General features: G+C 45.5%; 1 protein-coding gene across 4 annotated transcripts in view; it reads right to left on the reverse strand.

Annotated features, from left to right (window-relative positions):
- LOC142587065 (monocarboxylate transporter 3-like) overlaps positions 1–21,080 on the reverse strand; it is a 37,564-nt gene extending 16,484 nt beyond the window's left edge. The window contains exons 1-3 of one of the 4 annotated variants that reach the window (XM_075697952.1): positions 20,950–21,080; positions 19,035–19,106; positions 13,278–13,362 (exon numbers count right to left, since the gene is read on the reverse strand). The gene's annotated coding sequence lies outside the window, so the exon portion shown is untranslated. The other 3 variants (XM_075697951.1, XM_075697953.1, XM_075697950.1) reach the window with 3 other exon arrangements.
- Positions 21,081–23,105: the final 2,025 nt, after the last annotated feature.

Below are 23,105 nucleotides of genomic sequence, written 5' to 3' on the forward strand. Positions count from 1 at the left end.
GCACTTGTCACAGGGCTTATTGGTGCATACTCAGTAAATACATAGGAACACCACCTGGAACACGAAAGACGATAGAGGACACGCCGAGCGCTCTAGTGAGCATTCATCTGATCCACTCACAGCTTTTTACAAGATTAGCAGAATCTTTTTTTGTGTACAGAGTGCCCGAAACTAAAATACCGAAACAGTATCCAGTAGCAGTGGTAACGACAACAACACTAGTATCCGCACTGGATTGCACGGTATGTATATTACGCCTTTCAGGAATGTCACTACCATGATTATATAGAAGTAAAAAAATGCAATCCAGAAATAGGGAATGGCAATATCATTGGATGCGACCACATGGTAGCTGTAATGATATATGCTGGAAAACAAACTGAATTGAGGAGAAAAGTAACACAAACCTATGTTCGCATAATTGCAAACCTAACTACGGGAGAAAATCGACAGACTGTTCCACTTGGCGAAGCTATACATTTGGTTTTGTTCTTATGACACCGTAAGAAGTAAAGCGCTGGCGAAGACGGCATAAAGAACGAGGGCTCTTTCTAAGTCATCCTTCTTTGTCCAGATCTTTTCAAGAACTTTATACCTGCTAGTAGGTCTCGAACTTTCTGCTGATCGGGTAGGATCATAGAATGGGATATACACTGATGAAGCCTATTACGAAACACTTTAAACTAGACTACCTTACTGGAACAGTGTTCGTAAAAAGATGGCAAGAAAAGGGAGCTGGTTTATATGGTGCTGAGCACGTGACAAGTGGTGCGAGATTATGGTATACGGTATGTTTAATTTTATTCAGGTCCTGAGGATCAACCTTTAGGTTGACACAGTAGGCTCCCACGTCAGGGACCGTAAAGTTTAACTTTACCGCCGTATCATGGGCCTTCTGGACGGCCTGTACTTGATCTAAAAGAGCTCCAGTCTGAAGGACTCATCGCCACCAGCCTTTTTTCTTGTCATAGTCTGTGAAAGACACAGGACACTGCCAAAGCATATGATCCAGAGTAATGATTCCATTACACTTCTCGCACGGGGTTGGTACCTCTCTTTCTAGATATTGCTTGTTAATAAAGTTTGGACTTGGATGAGTTCTCGTCTGTAACAATCTAAGGGTCGCCGCTTGAGCTCTATTGACCTTAGCGTGTGGCACTGGGAATTGCCTTCTGTTCATGTAGTAATGCTTCACGATTGCATTATATGAAAGTAATTGGTCCCTATTCTCCTCCTGTATATCATCACGGTTCTCGTCGCGTCGTGCACGCATAGTATGTTCTCGTGCAGATGCGTTAGCCATCTCGTTGAAATTCTTCCGAGATGGATTGACAGACCCCATGTGTGCAGGAAACGAGCGGATTTCGATCCCCTGGCTGTGCAGCTCACCGATTAGCTGGGCGGCCCTTTTGTTTACAAAGCCCTTGGTAAAGTGCCGAATAGTCATATTAGAGTTACTGAGTATTCGCATCCACTTATTATTCCTTAAAGCGAATGCTATCGGTACTTGTTCTGCGACTGTCATGTTTTGACTCATGATTGTAATAGCAACCCGAGCGAGACCGTCTGCATCTAACGTTACTGCCGTAAAGGTTTCCTTTCCTCTGACCCATGCGGCATCTACAAAAGCGGCATGTTCTCTGTCGCGTTCTATCTCTTGCAGGATAGCTTTTGCCCTTGCCTTTCTTCTTTCCAGGTTGTGCACTAGGTGCATATTTTTGGGGAAAGGAGTCGTCTTGGTTATCTCTTTTATGCTATCTTTTATTTCTTCTGTGTCTTCACCTGAAATTTTGGATTCAGATGGGTACCGCCTTACCTCTTCGAGTATTGCTCTTCCTAACCTTGTTCCAGAGAGCCTCTATGTGGGGGCACCTTGTCGAGCTTCAATTACCTTGGTTATTGTGTTGAGGAGCCGCAGTTTCATTATTTATTATCCGGCGTGTTAAGCGGTAGCCCCACTGTGATTTTGACAAGCCGTTTAATTAATCTGTTCATCTTGTTTAGCTCTGTCTCTATATCTGAGCATCTCCGCTATATATGAAAAGTGGCACAAGGCGAAAACGGGGACGAGTCTCATAGCGCTCTCCTTTCTCGACCCTCTTTGTCTGCTAGTGATTCTCCTTAGCAATCTTATTATCTCTTCATTCTTGCTTGTGATGTTTTGTATTGTTCTTTCGTTTGTCCCGTTTGCCTCCACGAATAACCATAAAACTCTATTGGATTCTACCTGCCTAATATATTTGCCTGCCTTCGTGGTTAGTACAAACCTGGGTTTTCCCATGGGCACATATCCCCTCGATTTTCTACCCCTTCTCCTGTTACTGAGCACTAGGAGTTCAGACTTTTTACCAGGTCATTTGAGTCTCACGTCTTCTAAAATAGACTCTACCTCGTAAATGCTGCTCGGAAGTCTGCTTTCCGCCTATTTTATACTTCCTTCAGCGGTCCATATAGTTACGTCGTGTGCATTATTGTCAAAGTGAATGCCCTCTATCCCTTTTAATCCCTTTGCCACTTTTGACATTGCCTGGTTGAAAAGCATATGTGACAAGAGCAACCCTTGTGGCGTCCCTCTGTCATCGAGATCCAACTTCTTTGATTTAATATCCCCGAACCTAAGGTGAGCTGAACGATTGCCAAAAAAAGGTTTTAACCACTTCATAGAGCTTTCCGCCCAATGCCAGTTCAGAAATGACTTCATGTTTTGTTCAATGCTTAATATATAGATATACCCCATATTTCCATAATTCATTATTGTTTGTGGTCAGATATTTTATTGATTTGTTGTCCAAATTCTTAAGCAATCTGTTAGAGATGCCACCGGGTCCCGCTGCTGACCAACTATTGAAATCATACAACACCGTGCGTACCTCACTTTCTGTCAATTCCTGAGCCATGTAGCTGTATTCTACCCCTAAGCAATCGGAATAACTTACTTCCTGATCAGCTTTCCTGAGAGGCAAATATTTAGCTGACAATCGCACCATTATGCTCTCTGTGCTTGCAATCTGACTTTCCTGGTGTACCAGCTTTGCCACTGACGTACCTCTATTCAATTTAGCGTCTTTTTCGTTGAGGAGATGCCTGAGCAAACTCCAATTGCCTCCACGTTTTATTCTTCGATCTACAAATTTACGCCCCTCATCCCATTTTTTCTTTCTGCAAATATTGTGCGTGATCCGAGGTATCTCTATTGAGTTGAGCAATTCGTTTCCTAATACTTCTGTCTAAGCCTTCTGATTTCCATCTTTGTGAAATGAATTGCTTGGCTTCGATAAAATGCGTCAATCCACTGTCAATTTGTTCGACCTCTTCGTCTGTCTGTATAGCTTTAGTTGCAGCAATCAAGTCGTCGCTAAGCTGAGCCACCCACTCTGGTAGTCTGATGTGCACCTTTCTATCTGCCAGCGCTCGGTCTTTTCTGATTTTTCAAAATTGATCCCAGTCTATGTAAGTGAACTTCTTGAGCTCCACCCCCGTCGTTTCCAACATTATCTGTAGCATGTAATGGTCGCACCCTAGGTCCCCGCCAGAGTTGATCCAGTCTGCCCTGGGTAAGTTATAAGTTAAGGATAAGTCCGGGGTAGTGTCGCTACACGGGGAAGTGCCACACCTAGTAGGATAGGCTGTGTCCGTGATAACAGAGTGGCCTAAATCCAGGGCGAGACGACAGATTCCTTCACATTTCTTTCTACTCCAGCGGTAACCTCAAGTTTGGTGCGGGCGTTGAAGTCCTCTCCTATTATGAGGGGCGCATTTTTAGCTGCCCCCCAAGGCCTTGTTAAATATTGCTCTGAAGCTCAGTGTCATTTCTTTGGGACTGTTGCATATGTTGCGGCAGAACACACTTTGCGCGTTAAGTCTGTGCCTTTTTAGTGCCATTTCTATGAATATGTATTCAATTGTACTTGTGCTAATTTTAAATCATGCTCTATGCAGGAAATTTTCTTGTCAAATGGGGTGAAAATTTCTCTGCGCGGTTCCTTACCTTTGCAGGCCGAGTTAAAGCCGGACAGCCCGATTTCCCCCGCTAGAGTTTCCGGCAGCATTATTAATGTGGGCCTATTTTCAACCGTTTTGATTATTTGTGCTTGTGGCGCTCTTTTTTGCTGAAATCCTCTGCAGTTCTACGGTCACACACTGAGCCTCTTTCTGCTATTTATTATTATTGCCGTTACCCCCTGTCTTGCTACGCCCTGTCCACTGTTCTCTTGACTGTACCTTCTACCGCTCTTCAGATTGTTTTAGTGCTTTCGGCTTCCGACCGCATATATTCCTTATCCTATCCTTGGGCCTCTAGCTTCTTCAGCCTTTTCTCGGCTATTAACTTCTACTTCCATGTTTTGTCCACCTTAAGGTTTACGCTGTCTTCCGTGTCCATTAGGTCTCTAATCGCATTGCTAATCTCCAAAACCAAGCACATCGACTCCCCCTCCGGGACTACAGCTCCCTTTTTGGGCGCTGGTGTGCCTTCTTCCTCCTGGCTGTTACTTCTGCCCACCGGCTTAGCTATTGCCACACTGCCGCTTTCTACCCTCAAGCCTTTGTTCTTTTCCTGCATCTGCTTCCTAAGTTCTTCATTTGCTTTCTTTTGTAATATAACTTCTCTGATCAACTGTTTTACTCTGGCATCATTGCTTTGTTCCTGCGAGGCTATTGCACTTCTGACTTTCACAGTATTTTGGCCTTTTTGGCCCTAGTCGCTTCTGGCTCCTTTTTTATTTGTCTTCAGCTCCTGCTCCTCCAAGCGCAGCTGCGCCTGGAACGGTTCCCGTGACCTGGAACGGTTTCTTCCCCTCGATGTTGAACTCTGTCTTGATCTTGATGTGCTTCTTGAGCATGAGTGCCTTCCGGTGCCCGAAGTTGTTTCCTTTGTCGCTTGACCCAATTCCGTCTCGGTCTCCAATTGGGAGCATTGTCTTCCTCTTACTCATACTACATATGGCATTTGGTACCACTGATTGCAAGACTTGTCACCTGTGGGTGATCTTCACCGCAGAGCTTGCATTTGGCGAGCAGGCATGACCGTCCCCAGAGCCTTGCATACCACATCCCCTGCACTGCACAACATCAGGGGGGGGGGGGGCAAACGTCTGGCCTTCGTCCAATTCTTCCACATGCGTAACATACGTCAAATTGTTTCCTCTACAGATAGCACCTCACGGGGGTTGATCCATATTCGATGAAAATTGACACCCTGAATCTGTCGAAATGCACATGGACCGAGCCCGTAGCTTTGATACGTTGTGCAGCCAACGCCTTTGAGTTGTATTCATGCACAACCTATTTCGTGATCACACTTTGTCTTTAGGGTTCACTCTTCTATAACCCCCTTGCACGTAGAGTGGTGGGCTGTTTCATAAGCACTCACTTTATATTCCGCCTCCATGAGTGCAACAGACATGATTCTCACATACCTTTCGGCATGAACGGAGTCCGGTATTTGGGTGACGATATTTTGGGTGAAAGAGGGCCAGACGATGTCTTCCTTCGCTTGGTCTGTTGTAAGTCCGTACACCTCGACGATCGCTTCTCGAATAGCTGTGCTGACCTTCTTATGGTTGAGGCCTCCCCGAGGCCTCACGATGATCTGCCTGTGCTCCTCTGGCAGTTGCGGCATCCTTGACGCCTTCAAAATTCGGCGCTTGAGCTTGTCGGCCCCAGCAGCACCTTTGTTCGCGATCTCCTTTCTTTGTAATTCTTAGGTCAAATTAGCAGCTCAACCAGCTCCCCAGGTATTTTTCGCAGATCGCGACCTTCAATTGGTGACCACCAAACAACCATTCTTTCCTTGCGGTCTTCGGTCTACGAGGAGAGCTCGTCGTCCATACGAGATGGTTTGAATATGGATTCAATCACGATAAAGGCACTATTAATATTTTTTTGCCGTGACCCTGCCCCGTGCACAGCTTTATGCTATCTGTTGACTTGTGCTATAAGCATATTAGGGAATGGCGCCGGGCCCAGCGCCGTGCTTAATTATGACTTTTCGATATTCGTTCAGGAGATGGATGTTGACTGGAGGCGGAGTTCGCTTTGCAAGACCTGTACGTAATGGTTGCACCTGAGCGCCTCTTTAAGGTAGGTTCGTCGCCATTAAGAAACGCAGTGAAAGACAGAGAAAGAAGACGAAGCGCACAGCGAGGTGATGCATTACACAAGGGCACATCACGTTAGCCATGCCACGCACGATGTTCGCTCTTCTCCCTAATGCTCCACTCTGAATTGCGTCTGCTTAAGCCCATCAATCACAGAGTAAGTGAAATCACTAAAAACTTGTGGAGGAGTCGCGACATCACACTCATGAATGTCCAGTGCCCATGCAAAAAACACAGTTTTGTTCACACTATAGTGTGGAGTGGCTACTCGCTGGAGTGCTTCAGCGAGCGATTTGTGTTCGGAATCGAGTCGAAGACACCACAATAAACAGTAGTCAACATCACCATGATTCTAACAAGTCAGACAGAACCGCGACGAGGCGAGTTCAACATTGTATGGCCATGGCGAAGCAAACCGTGACTCTGCGCGAAAGAGATACAACAGCGAAGCACTCTACGTGCTGATCCCCTTTGCGAAACAAGGCTGGTGTCCTGCAGAGAATAAGTAATGAAAATAAATAGAAGTCGCTTGTTTTAGACGAAGTTGAGGGTCTCCAGGACAGTTATTTATTGGCGTGAATTCTATGGCGTCGCGAGTAACTCTAGCATTCACCTCACTGTCCGCGAGACCTGCATGCGAGTGGCGTTATTGAAACTTGCTAGTAAATTGGAGACTCCGCCGCAGTTCGGCGACAACCCGCCGTGGTTGCTCAGTGGCTATGGTGTTGGGCTGCTGAGCACGAGGTCGCGGGATCGAATCCCGGCCACGGCGGCCGCATTTCGATGGGGGCGAAATGCGAAAACACCCGTGTGCTTAGATTTAGGTGCACGTTAAAGAACCCCAGGTGGTCAAAATTTCCGGAGTCCTCCACTACGGCGTGCCTCATAATCAGAAAGTGGTTTTGGCACGTAAAACCCCAAATATTAGATTAGTTCGGCGACAAGGCTAACGAACTCTGCGTGTGACTTCTGCAAAGCAAACATTTGATGTGAGAACTAAAGAGTATGGGAGCAGTACGACCGCACAGCCTCTCAATGCGCCCGACAGGGCCCTAGCTTTTTAAGGCTGCTTCAACGAGTACGCTCTCGCATAGTGTCACCGAGACAATACTGTCAAGCCCAGGAGCCCATGACACTTACAGGGACGGATTAACAAATGCTGCGGCGCTTGGTCCGCGCTCCATATCGACCAAACCATCGGGTCATGCTTTAAAGTGCTCATCATACGTTCTGGCCAGAGGTTAAGCTGAAGCAATTAGGCTTCCCCAGCAGGTGTAGAAAACTTATTGCTTTAGTTGGTCCTTCATTCTTGTCACTCTCACGGTTGTATTCGTGATCGCTGAAAGCATACAGTCGAGGTAGGCAGCCCTTGTCACTAATGAAATTTTTCCTGACCCTTTGTTAGGACATGTGGTATCCTTGCATCCATGAATCAAGCAGAAGGCTGGACAATGACAGGCATTAAAGACGTGTGTCATTTTTTTTAGGTTCACACGCACTGATGGCCTCACATGAGGAGAATGCTTAGTCTTTCCGGAATAAATGCAGAAGGCTGGGAAGATAGAGGCTGCCAGTTCGCGTCGCTGATACTCTCACAACTGCGCGACACGATATTTTTCTTTAGAGCACACAGTTACCGGCACACTGCACTATCATAACTTGATATTTCGCAGAATGTTTACAATCGTATTTAAAAACGTATTTAAATACTTTTGTAATGTGGCACTCTTTTACACTTAAGCTCTGTATGCCTAGGATCTGGTAGATCGCCTTTGCCCGAATTCTAAGTTTTTGATACGTGGGACAATCCCGAAGATAGTGCCATACCGGTCCGACCCGCGGTGGAGGTGAAGGAGGCGTTAAGTATTACCCACAGGAGTGTCGCTCGCGAAGGTAGTGTAAAAGCTTGCCGACCTGCGGCAGAAATGCAGTTCGCCATTAAGGGTCCTACATACACAGCTTCGCTGGCCATCCTTCTTCGCAGAGTGAAAAGGCACTGATTTTTTTGCGCCGATTTCTGTTTGAGCGATCAGCGTTCAAGTAGCTACCCTTTAACTTAGAAGATAAGAAATACATGGCTTTGAATTTTGACAGTGGAGCTACACAGCTTCGCTGGTCATCGTTCTTCGCAGAGTGGAAGTGCACTGAGTTTTTTGTGCGCAATTTTGTGTGAGCAATCAGCGTTCAAGTACCTACCCTTTAACAGCGAAGATAAGAAACACATGGCCTTGTATTTTAACAGCGGAGCTATTGTAATTCGAGTCGTCGCTTCCGGGGCCCAGTGTCACTCAGAGGGCTAGTTCCGGATTTCATCGCCAGAGGGCGCGCCGAGGGTACGAAAGGGCCCGGCCATGGAGGAAGGAAACTGAGGAGAGGCCCTACCCCCTCCGCGTGCTGGGAGAAAAGTGCAGAGGAAATGACGTAGTAGGTTTTCCTTTGTTTTGCTGTTTTTTAATTTCTTTGCTGTAGTGGCCCCGCCTTTCGGGCCAGAATGGCGGCTTTGTTATTGTTCTGTGCGCTCACACGTGTTGCTCCGTAGGTTTCGTACCGTGGCAAAGGCGCCGTGCGGCCAAGTTTGCGTTGGTCTCTGTGTTTTGTTGCGCTGCGTTATTCGGACCGTGCTATACCGGAGGTTGCTGTGGCCAGGTGGCATAGGAGGAACTAAAGTTCGTGAAATGAACGCGCATGCAACGCTGTACGCAATGTACCGCGCCACGGCATCGGCAAAGGACGAAGGAATATCCGCGGTAAATTTTGCCCGCTTTGGCGGAATCATGCTAACGTGCTAACGATTGTTTAGTATTGCTGCGGAGCGCGCGGGTCCGAGCAGCACGGTTGCACGGAGCGCGGCAAGTTTTCGCGAGAAATGTAAACAAGAGAGGAGAGCTGGCCCGATAGGCGGAGCAACACCATGAGCAACGCCAACTTCCGGCTTCACTTTCGCTTCACAAAGAGTGACGTCAGGGCCTCTCCTGAGTTTCTTTCCTCCGTGGGCCCTGTCGGGATGGGAAAGGACCAATGGGAGGGCGAGGGGGGTGACAAGCGGACCAATCAAACCGTGCTCCTGCGGAGGCGAGAGGAGAGGACTATAGGAGTAAGCGTTTCGCCGGCGCACGCCATTTCGCTCCATTTGATTCCGCTCGGCGCCAGCGGCCGTGCCGACATCGCACAAATCCCGAGCTTCGAGAGCGCAAAGCGCAAGCAAAGCGCCGATGGAAGCAAGCCAACCCCAACATTCAAAAGAAGGCGACCCAAGCCATGCGCCAGCAGAGGCAAGCCAACCCCCAAATTCGAGAGTAGGAGGACGAGCAGAGACGTCGACGCAGGGAGATTCGTCCCAATGAGGGTGCCGATGGCCGGGTCAAGAACAAATTCCTTGACAGTGACTGCAACCACACCTGCAAGGTGTGCGACAGACTGTGGTTTGATCACAACCTTACGCAACTGAAGAGTGCGCAATCCGGAACTGAAGCTTGAATCTAGCAAAACGACAATGAGGCAAAAACTTTCATGAAAGTCGCGCTAAAGACGAGTTCAAATCTGAGTAAATGACCACTAACATTGTTGTCTTGAGAGCTTTCACTGCGTGCAACTCGCCATACTTTGTTTTATTTATTAAGGCGGATGCATTATATGCCCCATTCTTTAAATTCAGGCGGCGGCCTGACCAAAACATGGTGCCAAAAATATCCGACGACCCAAATCATAAGAACAGAGCAGGAAGTGCAGGAAGTGAAGAGGCAATGCTCTTGATAGTTGTGACACGCTGAAGCGGAGTGCTGTCCTATAGCAAATACCAGCGTCTTGGAGTTTATTTTATTTTCGGTAGTGGACCAAAATAGACACGTTCGCACTCTCTGCGAGTCACTGGGACGCTAGCGCGCGATCCAGAAAAGAGCTGGGTCCCACTGGCGCTTGCATGAACACGTCGGTTATTGCTGGACTTCCCTGGTGCGTGCTGAAAACTGCACTGGATTATTCCTTTTCACACTGGTTTCAATACCTAAGAAGCAGGCATTATTGAATAATAAATGGTAATTACAATTTTTACGGAAGAAAGTAGTCTGGTGTCCTTAATAACAATATAATGTCGTAAATCTCTTCTGCGTTTCGCAGCTTGGAATACAGGTGCGTGAGCTGCTCAGTTCTCCCATGCTTAAGTGACATTGAAGATTACTTTTGTTTCACGCATTTCCCTTTTGACTGTAAGGGTGCCTAGGATCTTGAACGAAAATATGCAAATGTAGATAATGCCTGGTTTTTTTAGTAGTTCGTTAAAAGTTAAACTTTGCGATCCTCGCCAGGTTTCGCGAACCTGGTTGGGGCCTTGCTTTTCCGTGTAGACCAACCAATCACAGAGGAGTACAGGCGCCCGGCTGAGTTCCTTACAACACCGCTAGATGCGTTTGGCCGTACGAAGGAAAGCAAAACAAAAGAAAAAAAAACTACAATAAACCAGAACTATGGCGCATCTGCGGAGGTACGGTAATAGAAATTGAACACTTTTTGCGGTTAGAAGGGTTGCAAATTGGGTGGTGTACGTATGTGCATGATGCCTCTGAAGCCATGATGCGTTCAAGGCGCCTTTTGTACTGGCTAGTAGTCATGAACTCTGCGTAAGAAAGGGCTCACTATAAGTTGTGTGTGTGGGCGTGTGTGTGCGTGTGTGCGAGCGTACGTGCGTGCATGTAATCGTGGGCCCGCTCTTTACCCACTCACGAAAGCTTCGTTGTATATGCATTGCAAGTCATTGGGTATGCTGCATTTTTTATCGTCCTGGCGTCAAGGGGTATTTATTGTTCACAGCTGCTTGCATGTTTACACATCGTATTGGTTCACCTCACTTATGCCGGATTCACGTGCGTAGCGTGTTCTTGTAACGATGCTATCTCGTTTTCTCGTATCGATGATGCGACAAATGACAACATAATGTCGCAATATTGTGGAGTGGACAGGGAATAAACAAACCCAGTTGTTTTTCCAACTTGTTAAAATGGACCCGGTGAAGCGCGCCGCTGAACGACATAATTGCGCCGATCACAAGGCTGACACAAGCCATGCGCATCTACCTGGGTCATTGTACTAAGAGAGAGAGACGGAGGTAGAAAAAATTGTGAAAAAATAGTAATACTTGTGGACCTCAAATATGCACACTTTTCATGTTCGTTATGCGCACAAGCCGAGATCTTTACCTCCTTCGGAAGATGTGCCCTATAGCACGCGGACTGAGTCAGTATACACGCGGTCGGCTCGTTCAGGCGCGATCATAAACGAAACTGATGAAGAAAAAGCACTTCATAGTTGAGGTTTGGAGTTAGTGTTTCTGAAAAAGAAATACAATTTGCTGCTGTTTACAGTGCCCGCACAAGAAGTGGCGAGCACCGATATAGGGTTCCTTGTAAATTAACGAATATGTCTTGTCACCGCGGACTGCTAGGCCCACTCATCTACGCTTTTGTGACTGAGATATGCGACTCAGTCACAAAAGGTGTGACAGGTGTGATGGTTGGAACACATTGTTAGACTAAGATAACATTTAGTTTTTCTGATGCGAATAACGAAAAAAAAAGAAATAGTCTCCAATCTATGCTGTGAAGGTGGTTGGACATCTAAGGTAAACGACAAATGGAATGATTACCCCTTCAGAAGTTGGTTGAAATTATTCACGCGGTGACTATTAGATGCACTTTATCCAATTATTAGCCTAAGACGTTTCAACGGTCTGCGACTTCACTCGCGCCGCTACTTTGTGCACCTACAGAAAGTGGACCAAAGAGAGGAGGAATCCGCCACACCGCGTATCTTCAAGAGTCCTCGCTATACTTGGCAACCCAATTTAATGTCACAACTCAAATCATTTCCTAGGCGGGTTCTTAATTTACGTATGAAATTGTAATTTGGCCACTCCCTTCATCGTATGTTGCAGTCCAGCTGCCACCGCCGCGGCAATTAACTTGTTCAACAGCAATATTTACCGGGAAGCGCATGCGGGGAAAGCTACGTACTTCGCACTGCATGTGGGCGCAGGAGCGCCTTATCATCAATTATGTAGTTCGGATGCTTGTTTTGAGCTTGTTCTTTATTGAAACGTATTTTGTTCTGTATGTCGTAGGCGTGATTCGAAAGAATATATGTAGTGCTCCTTTCATTTGGCCGTGTGCTTGTTGTGCTTGCCTAACGGGGGTATGAGTGATCGCATTTGGAAGGTATAAGCCATTAATGGTGATAGCTTTCTGTCGACGTTACATTGTGAAGAAATCCCTGGATCGTCGCCAGAGACAGCTTCGCTGTAAAACGTTTATCAAAATGTGCAGTTTACCCGTATAACGTTCCGGATCGGCGATTAAGGCGAATATTTTTTCTTCGAAGTTAAAACAGCAATTGTAAAAGAAAATGGGTGTTGTAGCTCTTTAGGGCATAATATTGCGTGCGGACATGTTCTGTTGTCTCATAAAGGCGTAAGATTTCGTGCTGGGAGAGCGCGCAAATAATATATCTTTGCGCGACTTCTAACCACGAATTGGAACTGTGTGAGGGGGTAATTTGTTCGTGTCCTAGCACCTTTTGGCGGGGCTCAGTGCTAAAGTGCTGGGCTTCGTATGATTAGATCAGATGATTCAATCCGGACAATAGTTTTTCTAATGCTTTTTTTACGTTTTGTTGCCATAAAATTGTCTCTATAGCTTTCTTTACATTTTCGAGGCCATGTGCAGGCGTTGCGTCAGCGGCGCCTCATAATATTAGATTTTTATAGAGAAGCGCGAAAGAGGAGTTCCGCTTCAATACAATTCTCGCATAACTCATATTGATGGTGGGAACACAATGAATCCCTATACTGACTCTACACTAACGGATCATTGTCGTTGGTCAACGTGAGATGGATTCTGTTGCAATTTTTTAGACTGGACTACATTCGGCATGGCCTCACATTTTTAATATTCCGAATCATCGGGTTGAGTCCACTAAAACTAAAACTGCTACACCTAATCACCTATATGCTGTTCTACTTTCAGCCTTGAGCCAGGAAAACGCCGAGATAGCCACCAGAATTTAATCGTAAAAACTCTCTTGGACTCGAGAATAATGCTTTGCAACAATATAACCAATCACAATGACAAAAGTAAAAAAAAAATTCAAACAACCATATTGAGAGAACGGTAGGAGGAATACAGAACTCACCCTTAGGTAGGAATTCGATGCAACTGAGAAGTGGCTAAAGTGTGATGTACTTGTATTCTCGTGCTTGATATGAATTCATTGACGGCTGCAAAAAGACAAACAAAAAATAAAGGTGGGAGAAGGGGAGCTTTGAAACCAGCAAGGGATAAGATCTGATCTATTATGCGATATTACGAGGTCCATGCTGCATGCTTCGCGAAAATATTTCAATCAAGTATTCACTGCAGCATTGTCTACAAATCGCTAAAATTTCCTTACTGGTTTTATAATCTGTTACAGTGTGGATTAGGAAATAGGGAGCATCAACGATAACCCAGCAGGACAAGGTGTCGAGAAATGGACGAAACAGAAAGAGTATGGGCGCTTCCGGCGGAACGAAAATGCTGGCTAGGAGATGGCTAAGATAAGAACTTGATAAGAAAATGCTGCCTAGTGTGGTCGCCTGAGAAGACGGTTACAGCGTTTTCGCGTTTATCTTATCATGTTAAAGCACACATTTCACTTGTGAAATCTGCTCAGTGGAAATGCACACCGCGCGCTTAATTGTGGTATTCATATAACTTTTTCGGTAAAGATTACAGAAGACCAAACGCCAGTACGCATCTCTTCAGTGCGAAGCGTGCGTGATTTTGGTAGACAATTGTTTTTACAAATAACTTTCCCGCAGCGAATGGATTGTGTTTTTCTTGCGATGTGTTTGGACCGGATGCGGGGTGAGCGCACGGGGAATATCTTCTTGTAATAACTGTTGACCCGAGTTCACTTAAATTTGTTGGTTGAAGAGTGGCATTTGCCCTATGGTACATGCACTGGGCCACTTATACCCACAGGAACAGCCCATTACCCCGCGACCCAACTTGGTGTCAGAGGGGATCACCTAATGGTGGCACATCGCCAGTGTCAAATACCTTGAGAGAGTTGTTCGCAGGTCCAGCCCACTTATCCAGGAATGCTAGTAGTCATTTAAGGGGTTAAAGGGCTCTCCGATGCCCAGTGCCGCATGCTTAGTGGTCCCGGGTTCACATACACAGTGGCACCTTACAAAGTTGACTGAAAATACGTTCGTTAAAAAGGGGCACATACCCAGTTGCACGCACCTATAAAAGCGCCGTATAAGTTTAGTCTGCTCAACCTTGAGTACCTGCTTGCATTTTTATACTGCAACATCTCGGATCAGTGTGGAACAAGTGTACGTTTATTCCGATGCATATCAAACGACAAGCAAGGCCGTGTTCAAAATAGAGAACAATTGCCCTATTACCTCACAAAAATAAGCTACCACTCCAGATAATGCAGAGACCGCTAGAATGAGGAGGAGGAGAACAGAGGGGTTTGCTTTGTTTTTTAAATCCTGACCATTAAAATCTAGGGTGCAATGAAGCGAAAGGTAACTCGGAGGTAATTAGGTGCCGTTGAAATTGAAATGTGCAACGTTATGAAGAAAAGGAGAAATGAAAATGGACTAAAGATAACTTTTCGCCAGTGGGGACCGAGCCACAACCTTGGCGTTACGCGGGCGATACACCACAGCGAAGGCCATCAGTCCATCGACCCACTTGGCTGTTTACGTGCACTAGATCTAGCCCTAGGGTTGTTAGCCAGCGCCACCCAGAGCCGTGGCGGGTGGATGGCGAGGACCCCTTTTCTTTGTGCTCCATAGCGCTAGGTGACAAGCGAACTTAAAAGGGCAGGCTCGCTGCTAATAAATCCTCACATGCTACCTAATGTCATCAAGGATGCCAGGCTCGAGACACCGGTTATGAATTAATAATGACAAGGGTAACATAGGCTTCGCTTTTCGTTGTGACATTAGCCATGACTAATTAGCTAATCATTCATCACAGAAAAATTCACCAGCCTGCGTAAAGCGTTTTCGAACGAGAGACCGTAGGTCTCATCACCATAGGTCGTAGGTCTTTTTTTTTTTTTTTGTAAGGCAGCTTGGTCCACGTTGAGTCCAGCATATAGTAAGTGCGCTTTGGGAGAGGCGGTAAGCAAGTGCATTGTAAATTTTGGTGCCCAGATAAATAAATAATATATTAAATACTTCAATTTTTTCCACAACTCACATTTTGGCGTAATTTGCAATTGCGAAGTTGAATCAGGCAGTAGTGAAGTCATCATCATCATCATCCTCAGCCTGGTTACGCCCACTGCAGGGCAAAGGCCTCTCCCATGCTTCTCCAACAACCCCGGTCATGTACTAGTTGTGGCCATGCCGTCCCTGCAAACTTCTTAATCTCATCCGCCCACCTAACTTTCTGCCGCCCCCTGCTACGCTTCCCTTCCCTTGGGATCCAGTCCGTAACCCTTAATGACCATCGGTTATCTTCCCTCCTCATTACATGTCCTGCCCATGCCCATTTGTTTTTCTTGATTTCAACTAAGATGTCATTAACTCGCGTTTGTTCCCTCACCCAATCTGCTCTTTTCTCATCCCTTAACGTTACACCTATCATTCTTCTTTCCATAGCTCGTTCTGTCGTCCTCAATTTGAGTAGAACCCTTTTAGTAAGCCTCCAGGTTTCTGCCCCGTAGGTGAGTACTGGTAAGACACAGCTATTATATACTTTTCTCTTGAGGGATAATGGCAACCTGCTGTTCATGATTTGGGAATGCCTGCCAAACGCACCCCAGCCCATTCTTATTCTTCTGATTATTTCCGTCTCATGATCCGGATCCGCCGTCACTACCTGCCCTAAGTAGATGTATTCCCTTACGACTTCCAGTGCCTCGCTGCCTATTGTAAATTGCTGTTCTCTCCCGAGACTGTTAAGCATTACTTTAGTTTTCTGCAGATTAATTTTTAGACCCACTCTTCTGCTTTGCCTCTCCAGGTCAGTGAGCATGCATTGCAATTGGTCCCCTGAGTTACTAAGCAAGGCAATATCATCAGCGAATCGCAAGTTACTAAGGTATTCTCCATTAACTTTTATCCCCAATTCTTCCCAATCCAGGTCTCTGAATACCTCCTGTAAACACGCTGTGAATAGCATTGGAGATATCGTATCTCCCTGCCTGACGCCTTTCTGTATTGGGATTTTGTTGCTTGCTTTATGGAGGACTACGGTGGCTGTGGAGCCGCTATAGATATCTTCCAGTATTTTTACATATGGCTCATCTACACCCTGATTCCGTAATGCCTCCATGACTGCTGAGGTTTCGACTGAATCAAACGCTTTCTCGTAATCAATGAAAGCTATATATAAGGGTTGGTTATATTCTGCACATTTCTCTATCACTTGATTGATAGTGTGAAGTGGTGGCGTAGAGGTAGAACACCCGCCTCGCGTGCAAGAGGTCCGTGGTTCGAATCACGGTGCCGGCAATTTCCCACCGGATTTAAAAAAAAAAAAAAAAAAGAATCCGCGTGTTGATAAAATTGCACAAACAGGCCTGGAGTGTGGCCTGATCCCGGTGACCAGAACCGGTAACGCGCTCCCTCACCAGAGCAGGATTGGCCACCCTGGTGCAGTACTTGGCCACAACCTCCTATGAACACAACAATCAGTGAAGTCATAATTTACTGAAAAGAAATTGTAGGACACTTATGGCATGCCCTAGCTTAAGGCTACTGGCATGATAGCTTCGACTGTGCCTTTTTTTTCCGTGAAAAGAATATGCTAGATTTTTAAAGCATAGCAAGAAATATTGACGAGCCTCTCAGCACCCTAAATATTTTATTGCGATAGCTTTTGTGCAGGCAGTTTCTGCTTCATTACGCAGGACTTGTTGTAGTTACGTCATGACACAGTATGTGATCACGTTGAAGCAAAAGACTGCGTCGTTTTCACACACGCTTCGGGTCGCTGGATTGCCTCGTATGCTGCTACTCAATGGGAGGGTCGATGCAGCAACATAGTGGACTAAAGAACTAACGGGAACTAAAGGTGGTGGGTAGATCACTGAGCAGCAGAAAAAAAAGAAACCTATATATGTAGTCATTTTATATCGCAGCGTGGAATTTATATTGCAATAACTGCATTGGAAATGTACCGATACTTCCATTATTCTCACTTGGTGGTTACACGACGAGCCTTAACTAGGTATGCCTGATGTTTTCGCTTAATATGTGCTTGTGATGCCACTACGCCATGCTAGACTTGCCTCGCAAGTGAAGTGTGCGATTTTTGGCACTGATTCGCTGCAAGAAAAGGAAATCTAACATGAGTGATAGCTGAGGATCATGTGTGACAGCGCTGCGTATAGAGGGAGGACTTCATGAGACTGAGTTAAAAGGCAGATTTTAACATTTCTTTCGCTGTGTAGAATGGCGGGATCAGATTTACGGAAAACAACGACTATTATTATCTGAGGTGAAATAACGTTATGATTTTAGTTCCTCAAAGCATTACAGCTTTGTCGCATCGCTGTCGCGCGCACAACCATATGAGGGCAGCTTTATGCTTACGCGATGCAAATTAGTACAACAGTAATAAAAAATCTCCTCTAAAGCAACTTGGTGACCCTACTGACGTACTTCAAGTCGGAGTTGCCTAGCTTGTTTTACTGAACTGATTGCCGGTTTGGATTTCAAAGCAAGCTAAACAACGACAACAACAACAAGAACAGTAACAACAAGATAACCGAGATGCATAAGGCAATTGGTGATGTTGAGTTTGCATAAACTTCCGGCTTTGCATTCGCTGTGCGACGATGCATACATATTTATAGCCCGTGGGAGATGCGCAAATATGATGTATTCAGTCGTGCAACAATAATGATAGAGTAAACGGAACGTAAACGACACACAAACAATAAGAACCATAGAAGAGCTAAAGCAAAGAGTACATGTGCGGCTGAATGCCAGTATGTCAGTTTGACCTTCCTTCCAGTAAATATAAACGTTCTGCGCATTCTTATACAAAAAAATTGGGACGCTAAATGGCAATATATGATGAATACACTGCTGTTAGTGTGTTTCATTACAAAATAATCATGCGTAATCGTTAATGACGAAGCGTCGCTCTATATATTTCAATGTATAGCCACCGCTACGGATTGCCTACCCACGCTAACGCTCCGACGGTGCTGCCACCTGTAGCTCAATCTCGCGGAAAATGCGCTCCGTGCGAAAAAAAAAAACGTTATTCGACCTAAAACCCATCCACACGGTTTAGCGGTCCCAAAACATAATAAACGTGGCGAGTCCTACCCTAATTTATACTTACTGACGCGCTTACCGCACAGCAAACGCTATACTGAGAAAAAATATGTTTACCTGTTTTTAAGAAGCCTTTTCCATGGAAGCTTTCTTTATTCTTTGCGCCCAAGTTGTCGCAATGTGCATTCGTACGCCCGCATTTGCTACGTATACGTGTTGGCCCCGATACTTACAATGCACAGAAGACGCACAGCGAAGGCACAGAAAAGAGCGTGAGCCAGAAAGTCTTTTCGGCTTGAGGACACGGGAGATACAAATATGGTTCACGAACACGCAAAACTAGGTCGTTGTCTTTCACAGAGCGGAGGAAAACATATCGAGAGACACTCGTGTCCAATCCGCTCTCGCACATATCGGCACATTGAAGTGGGTCTTTATCGGACGCTGCGAGAGATACATGTCTCACGCGGGTGTGTAAGCCGTCGATTGAAAATAACTCGTTTACAAAGGATGCCGGTTGGATGCACGTGACTGATAAACAAAGCAAGCGTCACAATTTTGTCTGTCGGCTCGGCGTTTTTTGTATCTGCGTAAAAACACGTCAAGTTCCGCCTACGCTCGATACGTATATGCATGCAGGTGAATACACTTACGCATGTTTCTTCTTTCTCTTTGCCGAAGTAGGATATTTCGAGTGTCAGTTCTAGTTTCTCGCGTTTCTTCATCTGTTGAAGAGTAAGAAAGATAATAAAAAGCTAAGGTGCAGTGCTTGGATAATATTCTAGGTTTAATATGAATCGGATGCTCTACTAAATATTCGTGTTCGTATTTGGCAAGAAACGATTGATATTTTAGAATTTTCAAAACTAACAAAATATTTCGCAAAAGCTGAAGAACAAAGCCTGTTTACTGTTACTCATATGCTAAACAAAGTATCTCACGCTATCAGTAGTGAGCCAACGACAGACGTGATCGAAACTGTGCGCACAATAAAAGGTTGTGCAGCCTGTTTTTGGTTTCTCTCCGGAAGCCTACATGACAAGCTGTGACAGGTCATCGTGGTCTGTAATTTAGTGCCTTTGGTAGTGTAGCAATATGGTAGGTTTATTTTTTTTTTGGCGCTAGAACATGTGATGTTTTTTTTCTGATGAAGTGCTTCAACAGCTTGTTCTTTTTTTTTTCTCCAAAACTGGTCATATTTTCTGTAGCCATTTCTTTCGAACATTCCTGGAGCGGCCATTTTTTTGTCTCCGATAGCTTGCGTGGAACCAGACTCTAAAGTTGCTGAAAGGCTATTCTGGCAGTTTTCTTTTATTTCTTTTTTTCCATATCACAATTAGTGATCCTCTCTTGCAAAGATATGCTTTGTTCCTCGTACATAGTTTGCTTTTTTCGCCCTGGTTGTAAATGCCTGGGACAAAGGGATGCTTTAGTCTTTGATTATTTGATACTCGATTTGATACTCGATGGTAACTATTCGTGTTCGTTTGTATTCGAAAGATTCGATTTTCGTTATCCTCTTGTAGGTAAGTTAAGCCAAACCACATCTGGTTTGCTCCTCCGCGCTGGAAAAGGGGAACGCATGGAAGAAAGCGCGCGGGATAAATGGAAATGGTCGCACGCACGCACGCACACGAGCAAACACAATCCACGTCTATGAACGGTTGAAGTGAGCTGCTGACAGCAGGTAATGCAGTAATGACTTAGTTACGTCTGAGCCACCAACGGGTGTTGCTATTCTCCAACGATCATTGTTTCCCAATATGTAATTGAGTGCAGCAATGTTAATACTGAGGGTGACGGTTCCTCAGTCGAACTAGTTCCTCAATCGAATCGTGAAGCGCTTGTGTTTTACCTGCTTCAGAAACGCAAGAGCACGAATTTGGGCGAGGACATAGACCGAAGAGCGACGACACGCGAACTCTTTATCGCATCTTCATTTTACTTCAACGTCTGAAGTAGCGCCGTGTCGTTTCGTATAATGCGTGACATACTAGGAACATCGTTTAGGTTACTGTGTTCCCTTCTTGATTTATAATATGCACATACTTGCTTGTAACATAACAAACACTCTTATGTATTGATGTGCAAAGTGTGACATGCTCATATATGCGCTTCGCTTTACTTGGCGCGACAGTCTTGGCAGTGGTGTTATGTCACCAATGCATAAGTGTGAGTGCACTCGCGAGCTGTCGTTCTTTTTTGGCATACTGTGATGATGAAAGTCGGACAGAAGATATTCAATGATTTCCTCCCGACAATAGTCATCAGGCGAAGCACTGACGGTCGCTGCAATGCGAAAAGAGAGAAAATACTTGCTGAAGGCCTTTTCGAGCCTTAGCCGACAAAGCAGGGCAGCATCGCATCGGTGGAGTGTAGAGCGATGCGCAGGCGGAGAGAAGGGTTCCGCTGGTGCAGACGGTTATTTTGGAAACTGAGCTTGTCACACACATAGAACGTCATCTCTCTTGCGAACACTCGGATTCGTGCGGTGGCACATATCCTTAAACCCACTTTTTCTTCTCAGTGACGATGGTAAAAGCGCCGGATGATATCGTTGTTCCCTACCTCTTGCGGTGATGACACTTGCGCAGGTACAGAAGTACACGGGCTTACTCCGTACGATGCATTCCTACGCTCTGACTTGGCGTTCGAGATGTTTTCACGTAGAAGCAGTTATCTGACTGAGAGCTCATCCTCTACGCGGGTGTCTTTTCAAGACTTGCGAAGTAGCGACGTCACAACCAACTAGATAAAAAACACACAAACCGCTGGGTCAACAGAGGAGAAACGTGAGATTAGACGGAAAGAAAAGGAACATGACAGACGTACTGCAGTGTTCTCATGTCAGAACAAACTCACTTTTTTTGCTAGCGTTATTCGTTTTATTGCACACACATAATGAATGAAACCAGCCAAAGCACGCTGCCTAAGCGCATATAGTCCTGCTTCTAGTTTGCGCCGGAATGTAATTGCTTTCATTGTGACGATAACATCGGGAAGGATGTTTTTTGTTGCGTAGCAATTCATTCATAATCTGCAGCAGACTAAAGTAATATTTAACAGTCTCGGAAGAGAACAACAGTTTTCGATAGGTAGCGAGGCACTGGAAGTGGTAAGGGAATACATCTACTTTGGGTAGGTAGTGAGCGCGGATCCGTATCATGAGACTGAAATAATCAGAAGGTGAGGTTAATAATCTGAGGTGCATTTGGCCGACATTCTCAGATCATGAACAGCAGGTTGCCATTATCCTTCAAGAGAAAAGTATATAACACCTGAGTCTTACCAGTACTCACCTATGGGGCAGAAACCTGGAGGCTTACGAAGAGGGTTCTACTTAAATTGAGGACGACGCAACGCGCTATAGAAAGAACAATGATGGGTGTCACTTTAAGGGATAAGAAAAGAGCAGATTGGGTGAGGGAACAAACGCGAGTTAATGAGATCTTAGTTGAAATCAGAAAAAGAAATGGGGGGGGGGTCATGGGCAGGACATTTAATGAGGAGGGAAGATAACTTGTTCATTAAGATGGTTCACCGTGTGCTTACAAAAACTGACAACACAAACTTCATTTCCCGTTTTATCTCGCGAACAAAAAAGTTGGACTTCGTGACAAAAGCAAAGAAAGCGCGGCTGACTCTAGGTGCCTTTGGCATAACGGTAAGTAACAAACGCCGCTATACGTAAATGACGCCTAACACCAGAAAATAAGGCCTGTCTTTTCTAATGCCTTATATAAAGTACAAGTTAAAATACACTAATTTATTTACCGGTATCCATCTTGATCACTTCCTTTTCTTCCTCTTCCCCTCCTGTTCTTGTCTCTTCTGTCTTCTTCTCCGGAACGTCACATCCTCCCGGACTTCGGTTTTCATCCGTCCTGGGATGATAGGGTATGACATTTCCCACTGTTGCTATTTCTGTTTTTCCTTGCGGTCCCAAATAGTGTAGCGATTTCAAAATTCCTTTTTTGCTTGATGGTCTTTATCACTGTGCAGGGCCCAGAAAATCTGGACTTTGGTCCATCTAAACTCCTCCGGACTAAAACTGTATCTCCAGGCTCTATATACAGGCATCTTCGAGCTATGTCGCAGATCGAAGGGTCTCTTCATGGTTGATCTGTAGCGTGCAAGCTCCTCTTCTGTCTTGCGCCTTTCCTGCAGATCTACTTTCCCAACAATTCCACGGTCATAGTCTGCCGGTAGCCAAGTTGCTTCGCCTAATGCAGCAAAGTTAGGCGTGCATCCTAATCTCATTTGTATGAGAATGATTGTGGTGCCTGACTGCTGCTTCCAAGGCACACTTCCATCCTCCACGGAAATCATGGTAAATTCCGATGAATGTTTTCAAATCCCGATAGAGCCTCTCAGCTAGGCCGTTTCCTTCTGGATGGTAGGGTGTGGCAAATCTCAGGGCAATTCCTCTATCACGGGCCCATTCTTGAAGCTTCTTACTGCGGAAAGCTGGCCCGTTGTCGGAGACCACTACCTTGGTATTCGTGAACGTATTCCTCTCCAGTAACGTCAAAACAGAATTGGCGTCTTCCTTTCCATGGCTTTGCAGCTGCCATGCGTGTGCATTCATCTATTGCGACAAGGAATGCTTGGGTCTTACTGACTCCCTCTCCTCCCTTCTTTATTTCGGCAAAATCTAGATTAATTACTTCAAATGGTACTTGGGAATGATTAGCGATGACCATTTGATTCCCTGTTGGGCGATA

Source organism: Dermacentor variabilis, chromosome 7 (genome assembly GCF_050947875.1).
Source record: "Dermacentor variabilis isolate Ectoservices chromosome 7, ASM5094787v1, whole genome shotgun sequence".
NCBI classification, from domain to species: domain Eukaryota; kingdom Metazoa; phylum Arthropoda; class Arachnida; order Ixodida; family Ixodidae; genus Dermacentor; species Dermacentor variabilis.